Below are 11,554 nucleotides of genomic sequence, written 5' to 3' on the forward strand. Positions count from 1 at the left end.
CTTCAGATTTTAAAATTGTATGTTTAGTTTCGATGGTCTGAAGAGCATGAAGCTAGGAAGAGCCATGATGTGGGTGGAAACAACGATGTGGGGAATAGCAGGACACATGGTATGGAAATATGGGGAGAGTAATCTTAGAGGGAAAAGTTTTAATCAGATATGGGGACAAAGGGATAAGGAGAGAAGGATACACAGATAAAGGCTAACTAAAACTAAGAATGTGTGAAAAGACAAATGGATACCCTCCATTCTCAAACTAATTAAAAATGTAGATTAAAATTGAGTTTGAGTAGAGAATCGTTTCATAAGTGAACAATATTGCTCCCAGATGTCATAGATTATTAAACAAAAAGTATAAGTTTTTTACAGTGACCAATAGCTTATTTGTCAGGGACAGGGTTTTATGGGATAGGAGTAGGTATGAGACAATAAACAAGACAGGCAAGTTTGGAATAGACCTTGCAAAACCTGATGACTTATGCCAATCAAGTTTTTTAAGAAGCACAGCATCTTGTTTGTAGTTCATAGGGGTGACATATGGGACAGAGTCAAGAGACAGCTATCATGGCAATGGGGTGATGTGATAAGAAGTGAATCAAGCATTGTCACACAAAGGATATACAGGATATCTCAAGTACATCACAGATTGAAAACAGAACACATTGGTACTTATCAATATCTCCTGGTTAAATAGCCAAGTTCCCAGGAACTAAAACCATAACTCCTTGAGGCCTTGGCCCCAGCCCCAGACTGGACTTTGCCAAATCTGTACCTTGGCAAAAACACTGAAATAGATTCCCTATTATTTTCAACAAAGTTTCTGAAAAATCCTTAAATCAGCTTGCCTTACAACAGTTTCAAGCAACATATATTTCCCTATACCTCATCATGGTCTTGAAGGATTCCCTCAAAATAAAGCCTTATTCTGCTACACTAGATTGCTCACTGAATAGAGATAGTTAAAAATATCACATGTATTGCTTTCAGCACACAGAAAAATAAAGTTGTAACTGAACTGCTAGAATCATTCTCCATATTGGATAGCATTCACAGTACTGAAAGTTGCTATATAGGCTACTAGAGAAATAAGTCATTAATGTATTAGAATGTAACTATCACCTACTGACTTGATCAGCAAGTTGTGTACACTGTACAGTAGTTACATGTAGTAATAGGTGTCAATAAACCATGTCTTGTTTCAGGCCTATTCTACAAGACAGAATACATTCCACGTACTATAAGGCTGTTCAAAACTTTTGGCTCAGTCACTGAAAGACTGCATAGGTGACTCTAGTTACAGTTATTTTGGTAAATGAAAAATTGTCTTATAAATATTTATGTAGTGTTGCTTTAGACTAGGGAAGGAAAGATGCTTTTTACTTTAGATATTGATTAATGCAGTGCTACATAACTGGTCAACAGAGATAGAATATGTGATTATGGAACGCTCTATCACAAGACCCTCATAACTTCTCCTCTATTTCAGAGGAGCATGGAGAAAAATATATAAGAACATGCTATTAAAATCCCACTAGATGTAGTTACTCTCACAAGATCTCTACAAAATTGAGTCCATCAATGTTCCCTACTAGATTGAGGAAAGGATTATAAAGCAAAATCCTTAGCAGAACTATAATTATTAATGGCTACTAGTGGAGAGATGGTCATTTTTCTTCAGTTATGTAGCATATTTTTGTTTGCCCATGTTCTGGTAAATAATATCAAGTCTACAAACCTATCTTAATTCAGTAAATTGGGATGAAAAAGACAAGAGAAATCCAGTGATGTGGCTCAGTGAATAAATACACTTGCTACCAAGTAGGAAGATCTGAGTTCTGTCCCTGGAACCACATGTTGGATGGATACCTAAGCGTTGCCCTATGGTGTCTAGACACACCTGGACATGAATGTTCTATATCTTTCTGTCTCTCAGTCTGTCTCAGTTTCTCTGTCTGACTCTGTATCTCCTCTCTTTTCTGTGCTAAGAAACAAATAAAAAAGGATAAAATATTTTAAAATGTAGAAGCACCAGGGTAGTGTCTGGGAAGAAGAAGAGGTTCAAAGGGAATGAGTGGGCACAGAGAAAATAATAAGGGTTAATATAATCAAAATATAGTATTCACATGAGTGAAATGACCAAAGAATAGACAAAACATTTGATAACTTTATCAAAGTATCTTCATTCTTATCATCACATTAGTCAAAATAGTTACGGTGTGGAATCAAATTAGGTATCTATGTCTGAATTAAAGACTAAGTACCTGGTTGTCTATAAAACAAACTGCAAAAAGTAAACAAAGAGGAAAATTCATCTCCTAGTAGAAAGTAGACAATTTATTTCCTGGGACAACAGTGACAGGAATATTATGGCAATGTTGGTCAATGGACTTACAGTAACAGTAGGGGAATAATTTCAAAAGCTCTTTTGACAACAATAATGATTCTACTTAATAATCATATGCTATAGACATGAATTGTTGTAGAAAAAATTTAGACAAGTGAATAGTGATTTTGGTTAACAATAATATGCTGTAGATATGAATTGTTGAAAATGTTGTAGAAAAATGAATATTGTCAGGTGTAATGAAAAATTTGGAAGTTTGGTTTCTTTAAAAAAGTCAGATATGTAAGGATATGTATTTCTTTTAATCAGGGTGGGGGTTATGGAGCTGCTCCACATTGACCATAGCAGCTGACTATGATTTGCTGTAGCAGAGGCATGATTTTGCCAGCTGCAGACAGTTTCTATGATTGTATGACACTTGTATGAAGGCTTTGTGGAGGGTGTGCAAATGCTGAGCCCTAATCGGTGGGGTTGTTCAGGTGGGTTGTTGTGTGGCTGTTGGTGGTTGGTTGTAGTTTTTGGTCAAGCAAAAGAAGAAACAACAAGAAGAAATTAGATAGTCTGATGTGGAAGATCAATTTTACCTCAAGGAACTCAAGGCAGAAAAGAGATTAACAATAGCATTACTCACTATCTGACTTCTGATTTTATTCAGGGATCTCTTTCCTTCCCTCTCTATCATTTTTCTCTCCTATCTAGTGTTAGGGGGTTTAAAGATTGGAAAAACAAAAAGGGTAGAGAGCGGTGGTAGAAGAACACACAATGTAGCAAAGACTAGCTATAGTCAAGAGTAAAATTTAAATATTAATCAGCTTAAATTAATCATCTCATAATATGTGCATATGTCAAAAAACATTAGCCAAAAGTATATACAATTATGAGTAAGCAATATAATAAGAAAGATAGAAATGAATAATAGCACTGTAAATGAATAAACAAAATTTAATGTTTTCATGAGTTACTTGATCATATCACATTAAATGAAACCTTAATTCTTTCTGCTATCAGAGACAATGAGACACTTTCCCTAAAATTGCATTTCATAAATGCTTTAGACACTAAATTCATGTGCATGTCATGTTCTTATAAACTAGTTTGTAGAACATACATGAATCACTCACCCATCATAGAACAGATTTTTCTGAAAATACGTTTTGTCTTCAGAAATGGAACTTTTGCTAGACATTGGATGTAGTAAGTGATATGTAATGAGGTCTTTTAAAACTATGTATTCATTGAGCTACACAACTGTGCACAAAGACTGTTTAACTTGACTTTAAGAAAAAAAAAGTCCCATGCCTGTGAGAAGCTATTTGAAAATAATATCTGCTGGAAGAAGGAACATAAGTTTTCTTATAAGAAGTGACATGAAATGTATCAAGCACACTCCAAGTCCATCTCTATGCTAATTTGTAAAAGACAAATTAGATTCTATGATTTTAGTGGCTTTTTTGTTTTGTTTTGTCTTTGTTTAGGAGAAAAAGAATATAAATTTGAGTATATAGAGAAAGGATGATCTGGATGTGGAAGACAGGGAAGACATGAAAAAATATGTTTTATGAAATTCTAATAAATAAGGTAAAACATTTTAAAATTACATAACTAATATTTTTGTCTTATATTTCTACATAATTAGTTATTTTTGAAAGGAAAGAGTTTATTTCATCTTAAATCTTACAGTACTTTATCAATGGTAGTCAATACAGGAAATCAAATATGGACTTGGAAGCAAGCACTGAAGAAGACATGAAAGAATAGAATTACCATCTTTTGCAGACTGATTTCTTATTTCAGCTGTTCGGGGGATGACACTTGCAATAGAATATCATAAGTCAAGAAAATACTCAATGATCTTTTGCCTACTAGACAATCTGATGGAGACATTTTCTCAACTGAAGTTTCCTTTTTTTGTTTGACTCCTGTTAGACTATATTTGATAAAATAATACAGAACAAAATAATTAATGAAGGAGTGAAAGAAAGAAAGAAAGAAAGAGAGAGAGAGAGAGAAAGAAAGAGAGAGAAAGAAAGAAAGAGAAAGGAAGAAAGAAAGAAAGAAAGAAAGAAAGAAAGAAAGAAAGAAAGAAAGAAAGAAAGAAAGAAAGGAAGGAAGGAAGGAAGGAAGGAAGGAANAAGAAAGAAAGAAAGAAAGAAAGAAAGAAAGGAAGGAAGGAAGGAAGGAAGGAAGGAAGGAAGGAAGGAAGGAAGGAAGGAAAAGAAAGAGACAGAAAGAAAGAAAGCTTTTTCTCTAAAAGACAGCTCCTGGTTTTGTTGATTCATTGTAAAGTTCTTTTTTTTTTTTTTTTTCTACTTGGTTGATTTCAGACCTGAGTTTCATTATTTCCTTTAATCTTCTCCTCATGTGTGTATTTGCTTCTTTTTGTTCTAGAACTTTCAGATGTGCTGTCAAGCTGCTAGTGTATGTCAAGCTCCAGTTTCTTTTTGGAGGTACTCAGAGCTATGAGTTTTCCTCTTGGCACTGCTTTCATTATGTCCTATAAGTTTGGGTATGCTGTGCCTTCGTTTTCATTAAATTCTAAAAAATCTTTAATTTCTTTCTTTATGTCTCCCTTGACCGAGTTATCATTGAGTAGGGTGTTGTTCAGCTTCCAAGTTTATGTGGGTTTTCTGTTCCTTTTGCTGTTACTGAAGACCAGCCTTAGTCCATGGTGATATGATAGGATGCATGGGATTATTTCAATTTTCTTGTATTTGTTGAGGCCTGTTTTGTTACTGATTATATGGTCATTTTTGGAGAAGGTACCATGAGGTGCTGAGAAGAAGGTATATCCTTTTGTTTTAGGATAAAATGTTCTCTCTATATATCTGTTAAATTCAGTTGGTTCATAACTTCTGTTAGTTTAACTGTGTCTCCGGTTTAGTTTGTGTTTCCATCATCTGTCCATTGATAAGAGTCGGGTGTTGAAATCTTCCACTATTATTGTGTGTGGTGCAATGTGTGCTTTAAGCTTTAGTAAAGTTTCTTTTATGACTGTGGGTGCCCTTGCATTTGGAGCATAGGTGTTCAGGATTGAGAGTTCTTCTTAGTAGATTTATCTTTGATGAATATGAAATTTATCTTTCCTTATCTTTTCTGATAACTTTTGGTTAAAAGTCTATTTTATTCAATATTAGGATGTCTACTCCAGCTTGTTTCTTTGGACCATTTGCTTGGAGAATTGTTTTCCAGCCTTTTACTCTGATGTAGTGTTTGTGTTTGTCACTGAGGTGTGTTTCCTGTATGCAGCAAAATGTTGGGTCCTTTTTATGTATCCAGTCTCTCTATCTTTTTATTGGGGAATTGAGTCCATTGTTATTAAGAGGTATTAAGGAATTCAATTGTTGCTTCTTGTTATTTTTGTTGTTAGAGGTAGAATTATGTTTATGTGGCTATCTTTTTTTTTCTTTGTTAAAAGATTATTTTCTTGCATTTCCTAGGGTGTAGTTTCTCTTCTTGTGTGGAGTTTTCCATTTTATCCTTAGAAGGGCTGGATTTGTGGAAAGATATTGTGTAAATTTGTTTTTTTTTATGTAATGTCTTGGTTTCTTCATCTATGGTAATTGAGAGTTTTTCTGGGTATAGTAGCCTGGGCTGGCAATTGTGTTCTCTTAGAGTCTGTATGACATCTGCCCAGGATCTTCTGGTTTTTATAGTCACTGGAGTGAACTGTGGTGTAATTCTGATAGTTCTGCCTTTATATGTTACTTGACCTTTTTCCGTTACTGCTTTTAATATTCTTTCTTTGTTTTGTGCATTTGGTGTTTTGATTGTTATGTGATGGGAGGAGTTTCTTTTCTGGTCCAATCTATTTGGAGTTCTGTAGGCTTCTTGTATGTTCACAGGCATCTCTTTCTTTAGGTTAGCGAAGTTTTCTTCTATAATTTTGTTGAAGATATTTACTGACCCTTTAAGTTGGGAATCTTTGCTCTCCTCTATACCTCTTATCCTTCAGTTTGGTCTTTTCATTGTATCCTGGATTTGTTGGATGTTTTGGGTTAGGACCTTTTTTATTTTGCATTTTCTTTGACTGTTATGTCAATGTTTTCTATGGTATATTCTGCACCTGAGATTATCTCTTCTATCTATTGTATTCTGTTGGTGATCCTTCCATCTATGACTCCTGATCTCTTTCCTAGGTTTTCTATCTCCAGGGTTGTCTCCTTTTGTGATTTCTTTATTGTTTCTACTTCCATTTTTTGATTCTGGTGGTTTTGTTCAATTCCTTCACCTGTTTGGTTGTGTTTTCCTATAATTCTTTAAGGGATTTTTGTGTTTCCTCTTTAAAGGCTTCTATCTGTTTACCTGTGTCCTCCTGTATTTCATTAAGGGACTTAATTATGTCCTTCTTAAAGACCTCTATCAGCATCATGAGATGTGATTTTAAATCCAAATTTTGCTTTTCTGGTGTGTTGGGGGTATCCCAGACTTGCTGTGGTAGAGAACTGGGTTTTGATGATGCCATGCAGCCTTGTTTTCTCTTGCTAAGTTTCTTGTACTTGCCTTTGTCATTTAGATATCTCTGGTATTAGCAGGTATTGTTGTCTCTGGCTGGAGCTTGTCCCTTCTTTGCATCTGTAAGATCGTGTCAGCCCTCCTATGGGACCAGCTCTCTCCTGGTGGGGCCTGTATACAGAGGGCTGTAGAACAGTCTTAGATACTGGGTGCAGATGGTGACTAGAAGAATGCTGTCCCAGCTGCTCCATTGTTCCTGTGCCCTATGTGCTCCTGGCTGGTCCTGCTTTGGACAGTTATGGGAGAGAAGGTGGCTATCTAACCTCTGAGCCCAGGGGTGAGAGCTTTCCTGGGAGACCAGCTCTCTTCTGGAAGGACCTGTGTACAGAGGACTATAGAACAACCTTATCTACTTGGTGCATATGGTGACCAGCATTCTCCTGTATCTTTAAGGGAGTTATATATGTCCGTCTTAAAGTTCTCTATCATCATCATAGTCTTGCTTTTTTGGTGTGTTGCAGTATCCAGGGCTTGCTGTGGTGGAAGAACTAAGTTCTGTTGATGCCAAGTAGCCTTGGTTTCTGTTGCCTACGTTCTTCCCCTTGCCTCTTGCCATCTGGTGTTTGTTAGTCTTGGTGTCACTGACTGTAGCTTGTGCCTCCTGCAAGCCTATGTGTCAGTATTCCTGGGAGACCAGTTCTTTCTTGGATGAATTTGGGGGTGTTCCAGCACTCCTGGGGGACCAGCTCTCTCCCAGCCATATTTAGATGTGGGCACTATGGCACAGGATCAGCTCTGGGTACAGACAGAAACCAGAAGGATCCGGTACCAGGCTTCTCATTGGTTCCTGTGTCCTGAGGTCTCCAGGCGGGTCCCTCAGAGCAGAAGTGGTGGTCTTACTTGTACTCATAGGTATGCCTGCACTCCTGGGTGACCAGCTCTCTCCCTACTGTATTTGGGTATGGAGCACTATGGCACAGGATCAGCTCCCATGTAATTAGTTTTTAACTTAAACTAAATGCATGGCTTTAATTTTAAACCACATACATTTCTATGACCTTGACCAAGAATATTCCCCCCTCCCTTTTTGGGTGTTTGTCTGTTTGTGTGTGTGTGTGTGTGTGTGTGTGCCCACACACACACAAATGCATGTGTGTTGTGGGAATCGTTTACTGAAAGCAAATCAATATATTAAAAGAGAGCTTAAACTAAATTAATATTCATCATAAACACTGAGATCAACCTGTGAATATAGGTTAATATCTGTTTGTGATTTTGAGGACTTTTCTGTTTGTTGTTGTTCTTTGTTTGTTTGTTTGTTTTTCTAGACAGGGTTTCTCTGTGTACCCCTGGCTGTCCTAGAACTCACTCTGTAGACCAGGCTGGCCTTGAACTTATAAATTCACCTGCCTCTGCTTCCCAAGTGCTGGGATTAAAGGCATGTGCCCCCAAGCCCGGCTACTTTTTCTGGGTTTTACTGGGTCAATAAAGTAACTCCTTTCTTTGTAAAACTATTGAAGAGTTCTATATGACAGATGTTCTGCAAGCCAGGTCTGGTGGCTCATACATTTAATCCCAGTACTTGGCTAAGCAGAGACAGTAGGGTCCCTGTGACTCAATACTAGCTCCAACTACACAGTAAGTTCCAGTACAGGTATACACAGTATCCTTGACTTGAAAAACAAACAAACAAAACTAATGAATAAATAAAAATAAATAAACAAATATCTTCATTCCTTTCTCATACTATATTCTCTGTGCTGGTGAATAAATATAGAGAGAGCAAATCCCTTTGTTAAGACAGGCAACAGGGACAAATATCAGACACAGAGAATAGACAGACAAGTAACAGGCCACAGATCATAAACTACAAGCAGACATAAAACTCAGTGAGAAAAGTGAAGAATTCAATCTTCACCTCTCTCCTTCTTTAAACTTCTCCAATAGGAAGTTTCATTTTTTCATTCCTTAAAGAGACATCATCACATCACAGCCTATTATTTTAAAGCTTGTCCCATCTTAGGAAATCACAACTACTTGAGATATTTATATATATATATATGACTTTTATACCAAATGGATTTAACAGATATCTACAGAACATTTCATCCTAAAACAAAAAAATATACCTTCCCAGCACCTCATGGGACTTTCTCCAAAACTGACCATATAATCAGTCACAAAACAGGCCTCAACAGATAAAAAAATATTCAAATTATCCCATGCATTCTATCAGATCACCATAGACTAAGGCTGATCTTCAATAACAACATAAACAATGGAAAGCCTACAAACACATGGAAGCTGAACAATACTCTACTCAATGATAACATGGTTAAAGAAGAAATAAAGGTTTTAGGGAAGTTTTAGAATTTAATGAAAAGGAAGTCACAACATACCTACAGGTATGGGACATAATGAAAGCAGTGCAAAGAGGAACACTCATAGCTTTGAGTGCCTCCAAAAAGAAATTGGGGAGATCATACACTAGCAGTTTGATAGCACATCTGAAAGCTCTAGAACAAAAAGAAGCAAATACACCCGAGGAGTATATGACAGACAATAATCAAATTCATAACTAAAATCAACCAAGTAGAAACAGAAAGAACTATACAAAGAATCAACCAAATCAATCAAAGCTTTGAGAATGTGAACAAGATACATAAACCCTTAGCCAAGCAGAGGGCACAGAGACAGTATCCAAATTAATAAAATCAGAAATGGAAAGGGAGACATAACAACAGAAACTTAGGAAATTTGAAAAATCATGAAATTCTCCTACAAAAGTCTATAATCAACAAGACTGGAACATCTGGATGAAATGGACAATTTTCTAGAAAGCTATCAGGCACCAAAGTTAAATCAGGATCAATAAATCATTTAAACAGTCTTGTAACCCCTAAAGAAGTAGAAGTAGTCACTAATAGTCTCCCAACAAAAAAAAAGCCCAGAACCAGATGTGATCTGTGCAGAATCACAACTACTTGAGATATAAACATCTGTGACTTTTCCTGGGAGAACTGAGCAAATGTCTATTCACACTGATAGGAAATCAACATTAGCCTGAAGAGTCACCTTCACCCAGTTCTACTGATCTTAAAATGTCTGCACCAATCTATAAATATGTATTTTTATTATTTTATACAACTTTCTTCTTTTATAAACTTATTCATACAACATACAGCAACCACACCTATTTCTAACTACTGTCTTCCAGAACTCCTCAACTTTAAGTTCATCTATAATTGTTGTAATTTTTAAAAACTTTGGAGACCTTTAAAGGTAGATAATGATAGATATATGATGTGGGGTTCAAGAGGAGTAGGAAGATTATTAGAAGATTTATTAATATAATGGACCCACAAATAGTATAGTGTAGTGAGTCCTCTGAAGGTAGTTAAGGTCCATTAATGAGTTGGGAAGAGTTGCCAACCTAGGAAGAAGATCCTGCATTGCATGAAGGAAGAGGAAGCTTGCTGAGCACTAGCACCCATACATTATTCATTCACTGTGCTCTGCTTTTAACTGTTGATATGAACAACCAATTCAAGTTCCTNTCACCTTGAATTCTGGCACAGCTAGAATATGAGCACAAATTATGTGCCAAATAAACCCTGTGTCTTTTAAATTGCTCTTGTCAAGGTATTTTCCACAGCAACATGAAATACGAGTGGAATTTAACTGTCTTCATAACTTTACCTAACATAGTCTTTAATGTGCCCTTTGCTCTTCAGATTGACTAGGCTAGGCAGTTAATTTTTAAATCTTTTTATATTTACTGACTATATATTCTACTCTTGAAAATTTGAGAGAAAATGGCTTACCTGACTGAATGGAGAGGACAAGACTCATCAGTTACATGTATCTCAGTGTTTTTCAACCTTCCAAATACTGTGACTCCATAGTACAGTTATGTTGTGATGAGCAATCAATTATATTCATTGCTACTTCATAACTGTAATTTTGATACTCTTATAAATCATAATGTAAATATTTGATATATAGGATATCTGCTATTTGATCCACTATGAAAATGTCATTTGAACCCCAAAGGGGTCGTGACCCACAGGTTGAGAGCTGCTGATGCAAGGCTGATGTAGATGAAAGGAGAAAAGTAAGGAAGAACTTTGTATATGTAATCTAAAATATTTAAAACTGGTTGACTTTCCAGTGTGTCCATGTGGGATTTTTCCCATTGGATTTTTTTGTCTCTTATCTTCCATCCATAATCTGTGTACTTCCATTTCCCAATATGTACTTGAGAATGACCTTTCCTTCAGATATTCTGATGTTCAGACAGACACGGTTGGTAAAGGTTACAGAATAAAATTACATGGAACAATTAAGAGTATGCAGACCGCTTCCCCCCACCCCCATCCTGGCAGTTAGTTTAAATGAGGACCTTGCTTTGTGATAGCAATTATAGAAAGTCTTAGGACAATGAGTTCTAAAGGAATCTAATGAATTAATTCTCAAGTTTTGGCAATGGTTTCACATTTTCCTTTCCTACCTAATCTCATTGGATTCAGTAGGTTTCTGTTTTCTAATTCATCTGTGTTCCACCCTTCAGATTAATTAAATGATACCCAACTTTGCATCTTATTTCCCTTTTTATTGAAAAAAATTCATACAATTCAGTTCCCCTTCTTCAACTCTTTCCAAATTTTAACCCCCCCCACCCTCCATCTCCAAAGACTCACCCAACTCCATGTATTTCCTTCCTTCCCTCCCTCCTTCCCTCCCTCCCTCCCTCCCTCC

The sequence above is a fragment of the Mus caroli genome, chromosome 3 (genome assembly GCF_900094665.2).
Source record: "Mus caroli chromosome 3, CAROLI_EIJ_v1.1, whole genome shotgun sequence".
Lineage (NCBI taxonomy): Eukaryota > Metazoa > Chordata > Mammalia > Rodentia > Muridae > Mus > Mus caroli.